Raw genomic sequence first — 21,232 nt, 5'->3', positions numbered from 1 at the left:
TCATATGGAGCCAAAAAAGAGCACACATAGCCAAGACAATCCTAAGACATGATGCTGGAGGCATCATGCTACCTGACTTCAAACTATACTACAAGCCTACAGTAAACAAAACTGTATGGTACTGGTATCAAAACAGAGATATAGACCAATGGAACAGAACAGAGGCCTCAAAAATGACACCACAAATCTACAACCATCTGATCTTTGACAGTTCTGACAAAAACCAGCAGTGGGGAAACGATTCCCTATTTAATCAATGGTGTTGGGAAAACTGGCTAGTCATAGGCAGAAAGTTGAAACTGGACCCCGTCCTTACACCTTATACAAAAATTAACACAAGACAAATTAAAACCTTAAACATAAGACCTAAAACAACAAAAACCTTAGACGTAAACCTAGGCAATACCATTCAGGATACAGCAATGAGCAAAGACTTCATGACTAAAACACCAAAAGCAAATACAACAAAAGCCAAAATTGGCAAAGGGCTCTAATTAAACTAAAGAGCTTATGCACAGCAAATGAAACTATCATCAGAGTGAATGGGAAACCTACAGAATGGGATAATACTTTTACAAACTATCCATCAGACAAATGGCTAATATCCAGAATCTACAAGGAAAAAAATTTACAAGAAAAAAAAATCCTATCAAAAAGTGGACAAAGGATATGAACGGACACTTCTCAAAATACATTTATACAGACAACATACATATGAAAGAAAGGTCATAGTCACCGGTCATTAGAGAAATGCAAATCAAAACCACAATGACACATGCCAGTTAGAATGGCAATCACTAAAAAAAAAAAAAAAAAAAAAAAAAAAAAAAAAAAAAAAAAAAAAAAAAAAGATACCGAAGAGGATGTGGAGAAATAGGAATGCTTTTACACCATTGGTGGGATTGTCCAAATTTGTTCAATCACTGTGGAAGACAGTGTGGTGATTCCCTAAGGGTCTAGAACTAGAAATACCATTTGACCCAGTGATTCCATTTGTAGATATATACCCAAAAAATTATAAATCATTCTAATATAAAACACATACACACATATGTTTAGTGCAGCACTATTCACAATAGCAAAGACTTGGAACAAACCCAAATGCCCATCAATGATAGACTGGATAAAGAAAATGTGCCACATATACACCATGGAATACTATGTAGTTATAAAAAAGGATGATTTCATATCCTTTGCAGATGGATGAAGCTGGAAGCCATCATTCTCAGCAAACTAACACAGGAACAGAAAACCAAACACCAAAAGTTCTCACTCATAAGTGGGGAGTTGAAGAAGGAGACATAAGTGGGAGTTGAAAAATGAGAACATACCAGCCCAGGAAGGGCAACATCACACAATGTAGCCTGTAGGGGAATGGGGGAATAGTACAGGGATAGCATTAGGAGAAATGATGGGTTAATGGGTGCAGCAAACCACCATGGCACACATATACCTACGTAACTTACCTGTAAGTTCTGCACATGTAACCCAAACTTAAAGTATAATAAAAAATTTAAAAAAAAATATTAGGCTGGGCGCTGTGGCTCACGCCTGTAATCCCAGCTCTTTGAGAGGCTGAGGTGGGCAAATCATGAGGTCAGGAGAATAAGACCATCCTGGCCAACATGGTGAAACCCCGTCTCAACCAAAATACAAAAATTAGCTGGTGACACGTGCCTGTAGTCCCACCTACTCTGGAGACTGAGGCAGGAGAATCGCTTTAACCCGGGAGGCGGAGGTGGCAGTCAGCCAAGATCGAACCACTGCACTCCAGCCTGGTGAAAAAGCCAGACTCCACCTCAAAATACACACACACACACAAACACACACACACACACACGCACACACACACACATAATTTAAAATTTTATTTCATATTGGTAAGCATTTTATATTTTAAATGAAGAGTTATTAACAGGGGGAACTTTTAAGTATATTTTTGTTTATAAAAAAATTTAAATCACTATAAATTACCAAAAACAGTTTATTTTCAAAAAAGAAAAGTAATTTAGAAACTATGTTTACTTTAAAATACTTTTATAATATATATATGTCTATATATATATAAATATATAATTTTTTTTTTTTTTTTAGACAAGTTCTTACTCTTTCCCCGAGACTGTAGTGCATGGAGTACAGTGGTGTGATCTCGGATCACCACAACCTCTGCCTCCCAGGCTCAAACAATTCTCCTGCCTTCTGGGATTACAGGCAGGTACCATCACGTTCAGCTAATTTTTGTATTTCCAGTAGAGACAGGGTGTTACCATGTTGGCCAGGGTGGTCTCAAACCCCAGACCTCAAATGATCCTCCCACCTCGGGATCCCAAAGTGCTGGGTTTATAGGCATGAGCCACTGTGCCCGGCCAATAAATTTTATGTCATAACAAAACAAAATATCCAAAAATGCATAGTAAAATCAAAGAAATGGATTAACTAACTAATTATTGTTTTGTTTTGTTTTGAGATAGGGTCTGGCTTTGTCACCCAGGCTGGGTTCAGTGGTGTGATCTTGGCTCACTGCAACCTCTACCCCCCCCAGGCTCAAGTGATTCACCCACTTCAGCCTCCCAAGTAGTTGAGACCACAGGCGCTTGCCACCACCCTTAGCTAATTTTTTTGTTTGTTTTTGTAGTTTTGGCAGAGATGGTGTTTCATATGTTGCCCAGGCTGGTCTCTAACTCCTGAGTTCAAATGGGACACCATCCTCAGTCTGCCAAAGCGCTGGAATCACAGACATAAGACACTGGGTCCAGCTCAGATTTATTATTTAATAGGAAACTTTCTTGCATCAAGCTCTATATTCATCGTTTTAATTGATTCTTACATTATTTTTTGTGGTTTAAATTATAATTTTGTTTGATCATACATGCTACCTTTCTAATTGTTTTCCAATTTGTAGCAGTAATTTAAAATAAAGTTAATATGCTTTTTAAAAATTTCATATAAATTGCAGACGTTCCTTCTAATTATAGAACTTAACATTGCCAATTTACAATATTCACAGGAAATTTGAAGGAGAATTAAATGTAGTATTGTGTAATATATGATAAAAACTGTACAAAAATTGTTCTTGTTTAAATAGCATATTACATAAAATATGCTGGGCTTCATTCTGAATAATTGTAACAAGGCACCCTTGGGCAGTACCGCCTTAGCTGCCCAGAGATGCTTTTTGCTCATATGCCATGAGCTATTGCTTTCTCCACCCATAAACTTAGTACTCTAGAGACTGAACCATGAGATTATCTGCTTTATCATGCAAGGGGTTGTGGGGGACAAGAGTATGAACTGTTCATTAATATTAATATATTCTTCTATTTTGTGATACTGTTGTTATTCACCCACCACATAGTTGGCCAAATGAAAAAAGAGAAATATTAATCATACTGGATGTGATCTGATGAAAAAAAATTTCAACCAGGTCGTATGCATGAGAATTAAATTCACTGATTCTCCTCTGTTCACTCCTCCCAAGCAGAGGAATAGTAGTGGTGGTCTTCAATTCTGTGCTTACTCCAGAAACAATTTAATAAATGAGCCCCATTAGCAAATGACTGTGTAAACAAAGGAAGGTATTAGTCAATTATATATCTTCATCAAAAATTAAATGTGGTAGAAAATATATTACTTTTTGATATTTGTTTTGGATCTGAGAAATTGCATGCATTTTATTAAATGCCTAAACAGAAAATGCCAATGAATTTGGAGCCTGGAATGAAAAGAACATATTTCTAACCTTTGCCAAAAATTACCCTATCTTTTGTGAGGAACTGTAACAAACCTCAGATTTTAGTGTACTCGAAAGGAAACAAACAAATAATTTTCCTTTCATTTAAGTTACATAGAATTTATTTTAGTTGTCAAATGTATATGGAATTTTGACATTTAGAGTAAACATTTAACCAATTAATTCAAAATAATAAATTTCACTAAGAGCTTCATATCTAGAATACAGTAGTGAATATTCTGTTAGTCACTTATTCATTGTTCATTTTTATGTAAGATTTATTTTGTAACTTACACATTTTAAAGTAAATTTTGAAATAGAAATATTGGTATTTTTCTGCCATTTCAAATTATTCAATCCATTAACCTCCTGCAAAATCTATACACGTTAGTATTGTATATCTAAGACAGTGGATAGACGGCTTTACAAAATACTAACGCAGAAAGTGTGACTTTGGCATGAGGATTTAAAAATCTTCCCATGTGGTTCTAATTTGCCCGTAAAGTTGAGAGAAAATTCTCTACAAAAATATAGAAATCTCCCTGAAGAGTGCAGAATACACAGTAACCAATTTTTGTCTTTAGAATCACTTTTCTAATTATTTTTGCATTCAGAGAGAGATTGTGAGTTTCATACAAATACAAATGCATCCCAAATTAGTGTCCATGTTTCTCCATTTTACTAAACAAATATATTACAGTGAGTAAGGACATATTTGGAGCGAATGGAGTAGTCAGTGGCGAATGAGGTTAGTCTGTAAATAATTATTGAACTATACTAAATCAACTTTTTCAATGGAGAAATAGAGTTTGTCTTGACTAAGAGAAAGTGAGGCACAGGATGTTAAAGAAGGAATGCTGACATATATAACAACTTGGTAGTTTTAGTAACAGTTTCTCAAGTTGTCAGATCTCCCCACTACTGCAGTTCACAACTAAAGGTTCCTGACACTCCAAGAAGATTGTATTTCTGTGCACAGGTTATGTCATTGTGTGATGTCTGCCAATTTTACAATTTCAGGAAAATAAACAAGTGCGTGTACAATAAAATAAAATAACTCCTTTTTTTTCTGTTTCTCAAACTAAGTGCCACTCTTGATTTAATATATGTATGAGTGGACAAATAGTCATATTTTAAATATTGTGCTATGGGCTCCTGTTAACAAGAATCTGCTAGACTTCAAACAGAATATATAACCAAATGACCCTCTCATCACCCAAGGAGGCTTAGTTCAAACTATTTTTTAAGGTAAGTATATCAATACAACTGTTTTATGTTACTTTCCTCAATGTGCTATGGCAAATTTCACAAAAATGTAGTTATAGGTCCCAACACTTACATAATTCACCTTACTATTCTTTAGTTCCCAGAACAAAGACTGTAATTTCAGTATTTGGCTTAAATATAGCAAAATAAGTAGCAACCTCAGAAAAACCACTACTTGGCTGGGTGCGGTGGCTCATACCTGTGATCCTAGCACTTTGGGAGGCGAGGCAGGTGGATCACAAGGTCAAGAGTTCGAAATCAGCCTGGCCAAGATGGTGAAATGGCATCTCTACTAAAAATGCACACACAAAAAATTAGCCTGGTGTGGTGCCATGCGCCTGTAGTCCCAGCTACTCGAGAGGATGAGGCAGAAGTGTCACCTGAACCCAGGAGGTGGAGGTTGCGGTGAGCCTAGATCATGCTACTGCACTTCTGTGTGAGCAACAGAGTAAGACTTATTCTTAAAAAAAAAAAAAGCAAAAAGAGAAAAAGCACTATTTATGTTTTTCTTTATTTTTTCTTCTTAAAAAAAAGCAAATTGTCTTTTGTAGTGTAGAATTTGCATAATGTTCCAGAGACTCCATGTTTTTTTAATCAATGTTCATTTTAAAGTTGCCACTCATAGTTTTTTTATATTTTAATATTAATTATAAGATGTATATGCTAATTATGAGGAAACAGCAAAAAATTTACTTCATTTCTGAAACACACCTTTCTTCCTACAAGTACATGCAAGCATATTGCCTTTAGTTCTCTACTTTCGATTCACTGGGAATTTGTACATTTCTGTGCATAGTGTTACACTTATAAACAAATAAATATAACTATGATTTTGTTGTAGGTAATTCTATTTTGTGTAAACTTCTTCATTGCTGATTAATATTCCAAGAGTACATTGTTGTTTTCTGGTATTCATTACAATCTAATCAGAGAAGAGTGCTGTTTGCATCTCTGTAGAACATCCAGTCTTGGTATGAGAGTAGGCTATCCTCATCACTGTATTCTTTTTGCTCTCATCTTCCTTCAGGCTACTAAGCCTATTTTCTATTCTCTGAGTTAGACTTACATGTTCGATTTCTTGGTGGTATTTATTATATAAAGATTTTCAAGAGTGAGAATATTTCAGACAGAAAGGGCAAGAATGATAAGTCTCTGGTTATAAGCCTATAAATTTTACAGCTGACTATATGGGAAGGGATATTTAGAGGGCTGCTCCGGAAATAATATCTTCAATGTTGGATCTATAAATAACTGTAAAGATGGTGACACCACTACTTGAGAAAGGAAAACGTCAAAAATGACATATTTGTGAGGAAATAACACATGCTCTTTCTGAAAATGACTATACATTTAGTCTCACCCCTTACTTTATAAGAAGCAAGCTGATATATACAAAGATGTTTTTGTACTTTGCTGTAGAAGAGAAGGTTATAAAATCTCTATTTCATGACTATTGCATCATTGTACAGGAACTCTGTTTATAACAAATATACTTTCTACAGGAATATTTACTTTGAAACATTTCTGTCTCATTCTGAATGCTGGAATTTGGTTATTTTTCAAATTCATTGTGACATGAATACTCAATTTGAAATTTCACATTAGTTGTTATCTTACATTAAAATTATTCATATCTTGAATAAGGAATATAAAAGATAGGAACTGATATTTTTATTGGACTATAATTAGAGAAGATTTTAAATTTACTTTTAAAACTAAATTGCTTTTAGAACACACTTATACATTTTCTTCAAATTGAAAGTCTTTTTTAAAAAAAAAAAACCTTTAAAATTCGTTTATTTATACAATCTTTAAATTAAGATAACTCTAGGTTAAACAGAAGAAGCAGATGAGCTATTTATGAGTTTAATATTTAGAACACTAGTAGTATCTTAACTGATTTGTGTGACAACCATACCAATGCCCATAATTAGTTATGTTTCATTTGAAATCTGTATTTTGTATGATAATACCTATAATTGCTTATCTGAGATTATCACAAATTTGCCAACCCTGATAACAGATATGCCTAAAATTTCGGAGCTTTGTAAGGCAAAATAATATGTGTAGTATTGTAACAAACTACGAACATGTTTCCTATGGTTTGAATGCTTTTCCCCCTCCGAGATTCACGTGTTAGAAACAATCTCCATACAACAGTATTTGGGCATAATGAAAGGCCCAGAGATCATGAGGACAACACCGTCATAAATGGATTACTGCCATTATAGAAATAGAAAGGGTGAATGAGTGGGTTCTTTTTCTTTTCTGCCTTTCTGTGAGGCATAGTGTTCCTTCCCACTAAAAGAGAAACCATTCAAGGCATCTTGAAAGCAGAGAGGCTAGACCCTCACCTGCCAGAGCCTTGATCTTGAACACATGAATCTTGGAGGAGAAAAAGCATTCAAAAAAGTATTGTCTCTACAAAACATACTAATTAAAACAAAACAAAACCAAATAAAACAAAACAAAAACATTAGCCAGACATGGTGGCCCATGCCTCTAGTCCTATGACAAGAGGCTTATAAAGTAAAGAGGACAAATGTTTTCCTTCATTTTATACACAAACACACACACACACACACACATACACGTACATATATATTTTATTAGATTATGACTTTTTTATAAATTATAACTTCTCATTTTTTGCTTTCCGTAAAAAACCTAATTTAATATTAAAAGTTAATTTGCTTTTAATGGTTGTTATTGTTTGCTACTATGGCAGTCTTTCCTCATTATCAATTCACATTTCTCTTCTTTCTTCCTGTTGTGATGAATTACCCATTTGATTTTTTTTGTTTATGAGTAAAAATATCTCAAATACTGTTAGATAATGAGCTTATAGAAGACAAGGAAAATTGCAGCCCTCGCCACCTCAAGTTCTCTCTGGAAAATGAGGCTTCCTTTGTCTGGAGAAAGAATGTGGGAACTGAGTAGTTCCCACGTTTCAGGAATGACCCAGGAAATTCACAGCTGAATGTTTTGAATATATTGTGACTTTGAGAATTATTATACCACCTTCCTGTCTGTCCTGCCTGTTTCTCTTTCTGTGTGTACACATACATATGCATTTTTTCTGTTGAAGCCTTGGCTTTCTCAAAACAGTCTCTTAATAAGCAGATGTTATTTTTTCTTGATCCTCCAGAAAATCACCAAGCAAAATGCCTTGAGCATCCCCAAAACTGTTGCCATGACCTTGCCCTTGGGCAGTACAGTTTACTTTATTTGGACGATCTCCATCTCTTGGCAGCAATTGTTTTGAGGGTGTGTTGTCTTCAAGATCACACTACTGTAGTTATGTTTCCTCTTCTGTTACTATTATTTGACTAGTGCTTTAGTATCTTTACCCAGTTACTAAAACTTCCATGAATAGCTTTGCTTTTGTCTGCAGCTGATCTGGGCATAATGGCATTGGCACCCATTGAGGGGATGGTTTGCTCAAATTCCATTTTTTAGTCAGAACCCTGTAAGCTGAACCAATGGAAATGTCTTTGGTGCTGGCTGTTTTTTCTGCTGTTAATCACTGGTCATCTTCAATTAAGGCATGAAAAGATTAATTTTTCCTCACAAATTGATGTGGATCGTCTGCTGCTGCAAGCTTCATCTTCAACGTTATCTCATCCCTTCTTAAGACGAGTTACCATTTGTAAAGTGATGATCTCTTTCTGGTACTGTCCCCATAAGATTTTCATTTAGCATCAATGATTTTATCATTCTTCCACCCAGCCTTCCTCATATATTTGATGTTCGTTATTGCTTCAGTTTTAGTAGAATTGATATTGCTCTGGTATGGGTTCTTTTTAAATTTATGTCTTACCCTTCTTAATTCCACAAACTAGATCCCATTCAGACTTGTTATATCAATGTAGTATGAGTTTATTTTGGCAAAAGTAGTTTGAAATCTATATATACTTTATTTGTAATATGTATTCTCCATAAACTCTTTGAAAACTCTGTGTTTGGGGGATGTGAGTATATAAAAATATATTTTTCGCATATACTATATACTACACTATAATATATAATATTACCTTATATATAATAATAATGTTATAATTTAGTCTAAAACATTTAATATATATTCTGCAATATATTTCATATGTATGTTATATCTTAAAATTATCTTGTATTTTATATTATCATATATTTATATATTATATGTAATATATACAAAAATACATGACAATATAATAATATATAATTATACAATGTTATATAACATATTTATATTATTATATTACATAATAATATAATCTATTTTTATAATATATTTTGTTGTAATATATGTAATATAACAATATAAATATGTTTATACTTATAATCATATTATAAAATTACTTATAGCAATATAATGTTATGTGGTATACAATATTATTTTATAATATGTAATATTTTATAATATATAATATGTAACATATATAACATATTGGTGTCATTTATTATTGTGTCATTATTATATATTATAATTATATATTATACATGATAAAATATAGTTATATCATATATATATCTACTTTAAATATAATATTTATATTTTAAAATTTTTACATTAAATACATTTATATATAATAGATTTTTTAATATATAGTATATTTATATATTACATTGAATATTATATAAATTAATACATAATACATTTTAAAATATGTTTATATATAATATAGTCTTACATATTATATATAGTACATATATATTTATTGATCTAGATATATCTGTAATTATCCAACTTACATAAGATTTATATTTCCTATATCTGTGAAATTTTATAAAAATAACAAAATGCAAATGCATTTAATTGGTAGAACCATTATTAATTATTAAACAACTACAGCAATTTGAGACAACTTGTTAATTTCTGTGCCTGTTTTTCTGTCTGTGCAGGCATAAGAAAACCCACTTCCTAGGATTATATTGTGGAATTGGGAGTCAAACTTGTACACGGTTGCTGGCACAATAACCACTCTTCCCATTGCCTTTTCACTATTTCCCTTGTTTTTATTCTACTATTGCCCCCAAACTCCCTTGATGTCTTCAGTTCACATAGCAGCCAGTGTGGTTATTCTGAAATTTTATCAGATTTTGTCTCTTCCCTTTCAAACCCTACTCAGAGTAAAGGTTCAAGTTTTTACAAGGTCCAACAAGGCTTTAGGCCACCTAGACCTTGTTTACACTGTAATCCATCAGCTACTCCTTTTCCCACGTTATGCCCTCCAGCCACAGTATTCTCTAGCTACGACTCAAAACATGTCTTTCCTTAGATTCCCATGCTCATTGTTCACTTAACCTAAGATTATTTTTCCTACATATCTTGTACCAATGGCCTTTGCATACTGAGATCTTTCTTTAAATCTCACCTCCAAAAGCAGAGAACGATCTGGATGTTTCAATTTAAAATGTTATCTTCCAGATTCTTTAGGTTGTGTGCTTTTTGAACAGCAGTAGTTCCTTCTATCATAGGATATAATTCACTTTTATGTTATATTTAGTCTTTTTTGTCCTTTTCTATCCTCCAGAATATAAACACAATGAGGCAAAAATATATTGGGCTCTTTTGTTCACTGGTTTACCTAGTGATCCTAAAGTAGATTCATGATCATAGTAGCACTCAATATAGATTTGCTGAAGGAGTGAATGAATGAATGAATGAATGTTACTGTGGCTTAAGAGTAAGAAAGCAGTTTTCATCACTGTCAGAAGAAACTTCATCTTTGTTGTTTTTATTGACACCAACTACATGAAAATAAATTTTATTGCCAGAATGATATTAAACATACAGACATATATGATTTCATGACAGAAAGATAACTGCCTCAATGTAAAGAAGAATGTTGTGCTTAGTAAGTTGCAATAAATTCTATTTAGAATAATTGGAAATAATTATTTACGTCTATTACACTAATCTTGTATGACTCATATAGAACAATGACAAGAGTGACAAGAGTTTTAAATATTTTCTAATAATCATTTTAGGTTAAACAATAGTACATTCAAAAATATACAAGCTCCAGAATCACATTTTTTATCAATTTTATATTTATAAAATATTCTTGACAGAGACAAAATGATAACATGAAAGAAGGCTTTTCCCAGAGGAAAAAAATATTCATTTTTTTTTGTGCCAAACTTGAAATACTACCATTTCAAATTAGTTTTCTAATGATAACATTTTTAATGTAAAAGACTTGAGCAGAAATATGAATGCAGGGTCAAGAATTAAGTCTCATTTTATTTGCAGAATTCAGATTAGAATTCTAGATCAAAAGATCAAGTATCCTTTAGGCAACTGATTTATAATGTTTTAGTTTTATAAAAACATGAAGCATTAAGAACAGAAAATAGTTGAGAACACTAGTCTTATTTTAAATAATCTTTAGGAATTTTAATTGTCCTTTCTCTAACTCAGGTGTCTCTTTCACAAAGTATTAAATTTCACTGAGCTCTACTCTGAAATCCTTCATCTCTTGTTTCATAAATATATGTTTTATTACTTATAAAGATTATCCATCATTTTTTGAAGTTTGATATCTGTAAAATAAATTCTATAATGCTAAATGATTCATATTTCATTGAAATTATAAGGTGGGATAAGTTTTTAATTTTTTTCAAGTGTCTGTTTACCCTCTAACTTTTAGTTTAATGATAATATTTCCTGACCCCACCATACTTTGTTTATCCTGGGAAGGGAAAGTTTCTGTTGTCTCAATAGGTACTTACAAGGGGCTTAATTACCAGTGCAACCTGGAATAACTTAATTCCATTCAAATGAACATTGATTGGCATCAGCATTATAATTAGGACATTTCTCAGAACAGACTCAACCTTAAATATTTCTTTTGTTTATCTGCCCTGTATTTAACCTTCTCATAGCATTAGACAAATCAACATATAAAATAATGAGTACTTATTTCCATAAAGGTAGACATGTTCATAATCTTTACGTGATGGCAAAACGAAATTTGTAAAGAAGAAAATTCAAAATAGTTGTGTAATTTTCTTAAAGGGACTTGACCAAGATCTAATTTGTCTGAATTAGGTGATTAACAACTAATCGACACCTTTATGTAAGCCAGCAGATGTTTACAATAGCAGCAATGTTTTTTTCAACATGGCAATGATGATAGCAGCTATAGATCTGCAAATTAAGTTCAAATCATCATACCATAAAAGTAAATTTGTCAATTGTGTCTTCACTTCATGCTTCAATATTGGGGCATAGAGAGAAGAACAGAGAAAGTTAAAAGGTAAAAAAAATGTATGCTACTAGGAAATATAAAAATATAAGAAATATTAATACAGATATTATATCTTGGCAACATCCAAGGCACATTTGTACCCCTGACATTTTTTTTCTAAGGGAAATTTGTTGATATATTCTGAAACAAACCTAACATTCTCCCAATTGTCTATTATTAATACAAATTGTAAACATTATTATACTATGTTGATACATATTTTCATCCCTCCTTCTTCCTTAATAGTATTTTATAATTTACTACTTTGTGTTTGGTGGAAAATCTGACTAGTTTAAGCCAATTAATTTTAAGAGGCACCTTTATTTCTAGGTTCTCTACCCTTGCCACTGGTTTATATATCTGTACCAGTACCATGCCATCTTGGTCACTGTAGCCCTGTAGTATAGTTTGTGGTTGAGTAATGTGATGGCTATGGCTTTGTTGTTTTTGTTTATACTTAGCATTGCTTTGGCTATTCTGGCTCTTTTTTTAGTTTGATATGAATTTTAAAATGTTTTTTCTAATTCTGTGAAAATTTATGTTAGTAGTCTGATAGGAACAGTGCTGAATCTGTAGATTTAGGAGGCACTATGGTTATTTTAATAGTATTGATTTTTCCAATCCATGAGCATGGAATGCATTTCCATTTGTTTGTGTCATCCATAATTTATTTCAGAAGTGTTTTGTAATTAACCATATAAATATCTCTCATCTCATTGGTCAGTCATATTCTCAGGTACATTTTTTGGTGTGTATGTGGCTACTGTAAATTAGATTGCATTCTTGATTAGCCTCTCAGCTTGAATGTCATTGATGTATAGAAATGCTACTGGTATTTCTACATCCATTTTGTATCCTGAAACTTTACTGAAATGATTTATTAGATCCATGAACCTTTTGGCAGACTCTTTATGTTTCTCTAGGTATAAAATCATTAGTAAAGAGAAAATTTTGCTTCTTTTCCTGTTTGAATACCTGTTATTTCCAGCCTGATTGTTCTGGCTAGGACTTCTAGCACTATGTTGAATGGGAATGGTGACAGTGGGCATCCTTGTCTTGTTCCAATTCTTAAGGGGAATTCTTGGAGCTTTGGTCCATTCAGTATGATGTTGGCTGTGAGCTTGTCACAGATGCTGTGAAAATACCCAACTGCTCCAGCAATCTTGATTGAGAAAATCAATCTTTTCTAACTAAATTGTAGTTGGAACACTGCAATAAGTCAAATCACAATATAGGTATCAATTTAAATTCTTTGGTCGATTTATCCATTTTAGTTAATTTCACTTCACTACAGTAACACTAGTTTTACTAACGTTTTAAATCTGGTAGTAACTTGGTCCTTTATATTGCCATTTAAACTTTAAAATCAGAGTGTAAAGCCGCCTTAGAGGCAATAAAAACCTTCTGATGATTTGCTTGAGATTTTATAGAATCTGTAAAATGTTTGAAAATTACAAAAGAAGACTTCTAAATAATTGTCATTGTCACCACGTTTAGCCTTTCAACCCTTGAACTTGGTATATATCTTTATTCATATAGAATTCTTGATTTGTTATAAGTTTTTTTGGTGGCTTTTTTTTTTTTGCTTTATTTCTTCATAGCTCATCATATGATCAATTTTAATAAGAGAAGGAAGTTTTCTGCACACATTAGATGTCATATTCTAAACATGAATACAATGTAAATTGATTAATTATGTATTTAAGGTGCAGATATTATGAATATCTTTTCTGCATGCCTTATCTATCACTAAAATGAATTTACTTAAATCTTCAGTTATGTTTATTGATTTTATATTACTCTGAATTCCATTACTATTTTTGCTTTAAGTTTTATGGACTTTAAAACTATGTTATAAGAAGCATAAAATTTTGGAAATGCCCTCAGTTCCTATTGATTGAACCTTAAAACATTATCTCTTGTCCCTTAAATAATATATTTGGTCTGAAGATTTATGTGTTTTCTTATTAACAGAGGTCTACAACCCTTCCATTCATTAGTGTTTACAATACAAAACTTTATGAAATACAACAATTTTCTTCCTTCTAGTTTTAATCTATGTTCTTATATTTATAAGTGTCTCCCATGACCATTCCAATTACATGAATTTTCTTTGTCACATTTTGAAATCTTTGTCTTATAAAAAAGATGTCTGTCTTTGGATAATTTTAGACATACAGAAGAGATAGATATTAGCAGGGCTGCTGTTTACCTTCACCCATTTCCAGCATATATTTACATTGTACATTAATCCAAGAAAATGGCTGTAGATCCAGCTCTTTAAGAAAAATCTCTTCCTTGTCTTGAACTTCAGTTTATTTACACCTTGTTTTTGGCACACTCCACCAATGTTTTAAAGAATATGATACATTTCAATATTTTCATTTATTTCTAGTTATTGAAGTAGAAACAGTAGCCTTGTGCTACATATCACCCTCTATTAGAATACAAAATTTATTCAAATTTAAATTGTATGACATTCAGTACCTTCTATGTATTGTCTGATAACTATTTCTATATTATCTGATAATCTGATAACAGTGTAGGTGAAAACATCTTAGATTCTTGTGATACATTTTACAAGATAACATACAAAAATTCAAAGATAAGTAGAATATTATAAAGGTTTGCTACCTTTTTTCAGAAAGACATCTATTACCATTTCATTTTTGTATGTTGAAGCATTATTACTATTGTTTTTCAGAAAAACACCTACTAACATTTCATTTTTGTATGTTGAAGGATTACGTCCAGTTGTACTCATAGATTTGCACATGTTGTTTTCTCCATCCTTTATTAAATTTCCGTAGAAATCAATGCTTAGATAAGAGAAATAATGACAAGGATAGAAGTGGTTTTGTCACTAGTAAACCAACTAACCTCAACTGGTTTGATAACAGTCACAAGCGGGAACACATTATTCTTGATTTAATAAGATTTCCAGGACATTAGAAATTTCCTACATGTGCCCAATCTCTCCCACATCTTTTTTATTTGCTTCAAGATATGTGAAATTTTTTAGGAAAAGCTTGCCCATTTAGAATCCATATTTTATGGTTTTGAAATATAAAGACAACAGAAAACAGAAAATGATTACCTGTTACTAAAGTAATTTAGTTTGTAGGGGCAAGATGAAAGGTAAATAATTGTGTGCTAGAAAGAGAAAGGAAAGAGTTTGAAAGCAAGGGAAAAGGACAATTCATAAAAGAGGCTGAAGATCCTAAGGAAGACCCTCTTTGTTGTCCAAAGTGATATCCACCTGGCTTGTCTTAGCAAATCCATCTGTCACTCGCTAAATTTCCAAACAGTTGTACAATAAATTTCCTGAGATCACAGATAAAAAGTACTAACAATAAATCTAAGTAATGGAGATAGATTTTTCTGCCAATGATCTTAGAATGAAGTAAAAAACATTTAGAAAAAGAACAAAAATTTTCTTGCAAAAGTAATAAAGTGTTATTAAGGACTCTAGAAATTTTGACCCTGTGCTGCAATAAGTGAATTGATTGAAATGAAGAAGCATCAAACACAAACAAGGAAAATGACGTGAGAAAAAATTAACAAAAAGAATTCCTGACCTTGAAATTTTAAATAATTCTTTATTTTCTTGAGATTATCTTTCTAATTCTACTGTTCTTTTTAAAGTGGTATACTACTATCATTTTTAATTATTTTGATAAAAATTTTTACAAGTTTATAATTTTATTTAATTTATAAGGATTTTTGTGCAGGGACAACATTTTACTTTTTAAAAATTTTTAATGGAACATATGTTCCTATGAACAGATTTGGTAGCTAAATTATTGTCACTTTAAAATCACAAAAGATGGCTTTTGATATTTTTAAATGCCAATTACTAAGTCATTTGCTTTCTCAGCTGACTTTCTTTTCCTTTTTTTTTTTTTTTTTGTTAAATCTCAACTAACGGTGACACACTGTGATCTTCTCATTAACACTTTAGACACATATCATTAGCACATTATGTACTGCTTTTTATCTAATTGCCTATTCAAAATGATGAACACTCTACTATGTATTCTGTTGTAGCAACCAAAGATTGTTAAGCATGTGTCTTTTGACTTATTTTTAGGTTAGCAGTTTATCTGGGGGCAAATAGTATATCAAATTTGAAATGTATCTGTATGAAACTTATGATTTGAAGCATTCTGGGAAATACTTTTAAAATTTTTATATATATACACACAAATATATATAATGTAATATATATTTTACATATTCTCTTTTGATAAATTATATATATATATATATACACAAACATATACTTTTTAATGAATTATTTTAATAACTAAATGTATATGGCTTCACCTTACAAAATATATTCCTAAGAAAAAGCAAAGTTTTGGCAAAATTTGAAGGACTACAAAAACACGTGACTGTACTAGTTACAAATTCAGCATACCTTTATTTTTATGTAAAAGAAGTTGCCATAGAGTAATTTCCCATTTTACTTAAATTTAAGGGCATATATTGAAATAACTTTTTACTTAATATTGCATAATAAGGCATGAAAACAGTAGAATTTTTTTTTTTTAGACAGCGTCTTACTCTGTTGCCCAGGCTGGAGTGCAGTGGTGTAGTCTCAGCTCACTGCAGCCTGGAACTACCAGGCTCAAGCAATCCTTCCACCTCAGACTCCTGAGTAGCTAAACCACAGATGTCTGCCACTGCACCCAGCTATTTTTTTTTTTTTTTTTAATTTTTTTGTAGAGAAGAAGTCTCCCTGTGTTGCCCTGGCTGATCTGGAACTCTCGGGCTCAAGTGATCTTTCCACCTTAGTCTCTCAAAGTACTGGGATTACAGGCATAAACCACCACATTTGACCTGAAAATATAATTGCTTTATGTATTTCACGTTAATATTGAAGACATTATCCTTACTGTGTTATGCACACTTTCATAATAGGATTTTTTGTTAAAGAACCGAAAACAAAAATAATTTGCCAATTTTCACTTAGAAAAACATTTAAACTTGCTTTTAATAAGTTTTGCAATAAACATTTATGTCAATGTTAGTATACAAGGAAAAATAATCTGAAAGATCAAAAGACGTTTTCATTTAAAGAATATTTTAAAAGAGTGGGCTTCATATAGAATAAATTTAGTTTATATAAAAGGGGTGTTTTTTATTATTCGTTCTTATATAAAATCTGTTAAAATAGATTGACTTCTGTTCATTTTCTTAATATCAGCAATTTACATGGAATAGAAAGAGAAAGAGATAAGAAAGAACAAGAATTAAAGTGAGAGTGTTGAAAAATGTATCAAAAAATTAATAAAAATGTTAAAAATTAAAAATTTTATTGAATATTGTTTTTAAGCAGCAAATGTTTTCTGAGAAAAAAATTGTCTCTGTTCTGGAAGAAATATAATTTCCCCTAAGCCTTGTAGGTTCAAAATTGAGACATGCTTTTTAAAGAAAAGAAAGATTAACAAGAGAAAAAGAGGCAAATGTATTAATATGTGCAGAGTATATCACAACAAAGAAAACACAATAAAAGGCAACATAAAATAGTGGTTTATAATGCTGGTTTATATATCATTTTTCATAAAGTGCAATAAAGAAGTGACAAGACAAAGGAAAGCAATTTTGGGCTTCCTGAGGTGGAAAATTATAGAAAGGTAAATACAGGGGAGTATATAATAGTGTAAGATTTGTTTAAAGATTCCTCCAGTGTTCTGTGAGCTGCTAAGACTTGTCTCCAGCGAAGAATTTATTCCTGTTGGTAAAAAAAAAAAAGGCAGAAAGGACAAAAAGAGCTCTTCCTATCTTTGCTTTGATATTTCTTAATTACCTTAAGCTAAAAAAAAATATGTGAAAGAGGTATATTTTGGGGTCACACATTTTGGTTTTCTTCACCATATTCTTAGTGAAGTAGTGGCCTTCATTTTTATTACATATTATTATTTCCATAATTCCTATTGCATAATAACTCCTTGGGATCATACTAATTACTTATCTTTGTTTTCCTGCAGCAATTACATTACTGTCAGATTCAAGCTTAATCAATTTTCATATGACATTACTTAGATAAAAAAGGTGTGTGAGAAGAGAAAAAATAAAGAGCATAGATTTTGGGGTAAAACCTTATATTTCTCTATTTTGGACTAAAGGAAAAAAATAACTGAGTACGGGGCATTTTAAGGATTACATAATTAAATATATATTAGATCATTTCATCTCTATAATATTCTTTGTGATTTTCTAAATTAGATAACATAAGAAAAACAAAGAGAGATGATGGAGATACTTCAATGCCAAATATCATCTTCCTCACCTTAGAACATTTAGGCTATTTTTATTTGAAGATTTGATCACTAAAATATTTTGAATTGAAATTTTATAAGAGATTTTAAAAACGTATGTTATTAAGATATGACAAGAAAATATTGTTTACCAAATCTGTACATTATGAGAAAACTTAAATCTGTTGAAGATAGAAAATGTTACTTTTGTAATCTTAAAGAATATTATACAGTGAGGTATTAACTCTCTGGCAATGACAAAGGAAAGAGTTAGGGTCTGCCTAGGCAGATAGAGAGGAGGGGCCTCAGAAGACAGATAACATCTGTGGGAATGCACTTGTGCTGTCCCCGTTATGCAACTGGCAGATGGAAATGTAGTTAAGAAGTTCCTCTTTTACCAGGATGTTTGCTCAGAAGAGACTGTCTTGATTTAGGTGCAAGTACAATAAATCAACTAAGTGTCCTTAATGAACCAAAGCTGATTTTAATATCATTAACATGACATCTGCATTTCTGTTTGTCCCCACCTCTCGGAGTAGGCTTTTCTATGGTGCTTATGGGTAATAATTATGATGAAGTAATTATGGACAAGAATGCACGTGCACAGAACAACAAGCAGCAAAGACATGGGTTGTGTAAGATGCAAATGAGAAAGATGCCCCTAGAAAGGAAGTATAAAAACCACTGGGGACAAGTTCATTGATGGCAACCCATTTTAGGGTCCCCTCTCTTTACTGAGAGATTTCTGTTGCTTAATAAAACTCTGTTCTGCCATACCAACCTTCTGTGTCCGAGTACCTCATTCCTCATGGTAGTGAGACAAGAGCTTAGACTTCTAAGGACTAAGAAAACTTCAACAGTAAGAAATAACATAGTAAGAAAACTCAGCTCCCCCCAAAATATTGAAGGTGGTTATTTGACACCTTACTTGAATAGTTTAAGTGTTAAGATTCTGATATACGCTTCTTGCTCCCATATAGAACAAGTAAAACACACAGAATTAGAATCAAAGAATAACCAATACTGGCTTGAAATATCATTATGTTTCCAGAGAAAGAAGTTTCAGATAGTGAGATCTGTCTTTGGAGTATTAGAGTTAGAAGATTGGGTGATGCAAACAATTTTAACACAGTTGTTTTAAAAAAATGTGCATTTAAAATTTTTACTTACCTTTATTTTATATTGTGTAGTGTTAATGAATGCTTTATCTGGTTGAATCATTTTGGTAGACCAAAGAAATATTTAGTTTTTGTGAATAAATTAATATAGCTTATAGAAATTTTTAAAAATGCGTTTGTAAATATCTCATCTCAAAAGAACTCGTAAATACATGCTGTCAAATGTGCTGGATAGGGATATGATTAAGAATTATCACATTGTTTTTTCAGTTTTTTTATTAACTAATATTTGCTAGAAAATAGAAAAGCATATTTCAACAGTCATATAACAATTATGAATCTCCTTTTTCATTATCTTTCTCTATATCTCTGTAACATAACAAATAATGTTATTTTCCCAATCGCAACTAAAGGAGATTTCTATAAATTGTTTAACAAAGTCTTTCATAACAGAATTCTGCCCTTCATTAAAGATAGGCATTTATGGAGGCATTTTCTCTGTATCTTTCCCTTTTAAGCCTTAAATAATTAAAACAGATCCAGTTTTTGTGCTGAATGATGTTATTAAACAGAAATATAGCCAGAATAGACCAGAGACCAGCCAAAGAGGATTTGAACAATATTCTCAAAGCTTTTCTTTAAAGTGGTCCTTGTTTCTGCATCTCAAGCACTAAGACAGCACATGAGCAAAATGCATTAGCATTTTGATTCCATAAATTCAGGTCCACAATTAAAATATTTAGTTATTAGATCAGAGGTGATCATGTCATACTATATTCTAAAGTAGTATATTTTTCGAAAACACTGAGATTGATGGTGTAGATTTTACTTTGACTCAGGTATACATATGTATGTTTGTGTGTGTGTGAGAGAGAGAGAGACAGAGAGAGAGAAAGAGAGAGAGAGAAAGAGAGAGAGAGAGGGAAGGAAGAGCAGAAGAGCAAATGGGGAGAAGGAAACTTTTGTTTGCATAAGTAGTGATATGAATCTCACTCAGTGACACTATTATTCTTTCTGTATCTCTCTTTGGCTAAGGATTTTAGAACCTTAAACTTTCATACTGTATCTGGCATAGTGAAATACTATTAATTTAGTATTTTCTAAACATACTATCTCCCTTAGATCACTTTACATATACTATTTTTCAATTGATTCTATAAACTCAGGTCAACAATTATCATCTTTGGCTAGTGTAATTTTATTTCTTCTGACAACATTTATATTTTTTCTAGGTTAATGGACCACTACAACTTAATATTAAAGATTATGTGTTGTTTTTTGAAATAAAAACAAACAAGGGGTTTACCTTATCTACTTTCTTCACTAAATCTTAAACTGACTTACTATAACATCTGAATTTAAACAACTTGTCAACTCACATGGCATGTGTGAAAAGATTGACAATATCGGTAGTGACAGGTTCTGAGGAATCCATATAATATTCTAATAGCCATGTAAGACAGAAGTCTGGTGAGCAGGTGGTTAGATGAAACTGTTAAATGTGCATCATCTGCAAGAAGGAAAATCAAGGTAACAAATTATAGTTTTGAAACAGAAATAAAAACAAAGCCGTCATGTGTGTCTCTTCTCAAAGGCCAGAACTATTCTTTTATTGTGTAC

The sequence above is a fragment of the Cebus imitator genome, unplaced genomic scaffold (genome assembly GCF_001604975.1).
Source record: "Cebus imitator isolate Cc_AM_T3 unplaced genomic scaffold, Cebus_imitator-1.0 Scaffold7, whole genome shotgun sequence".
Lineage (NCBI taxonomy): Eukaryota > Metazoa > Chordata > Mammalia > Primates > Cebidae > Cebus > Cebus imitator.
This window is presented reverse-complemented; position numbering follows the sequence as displayed.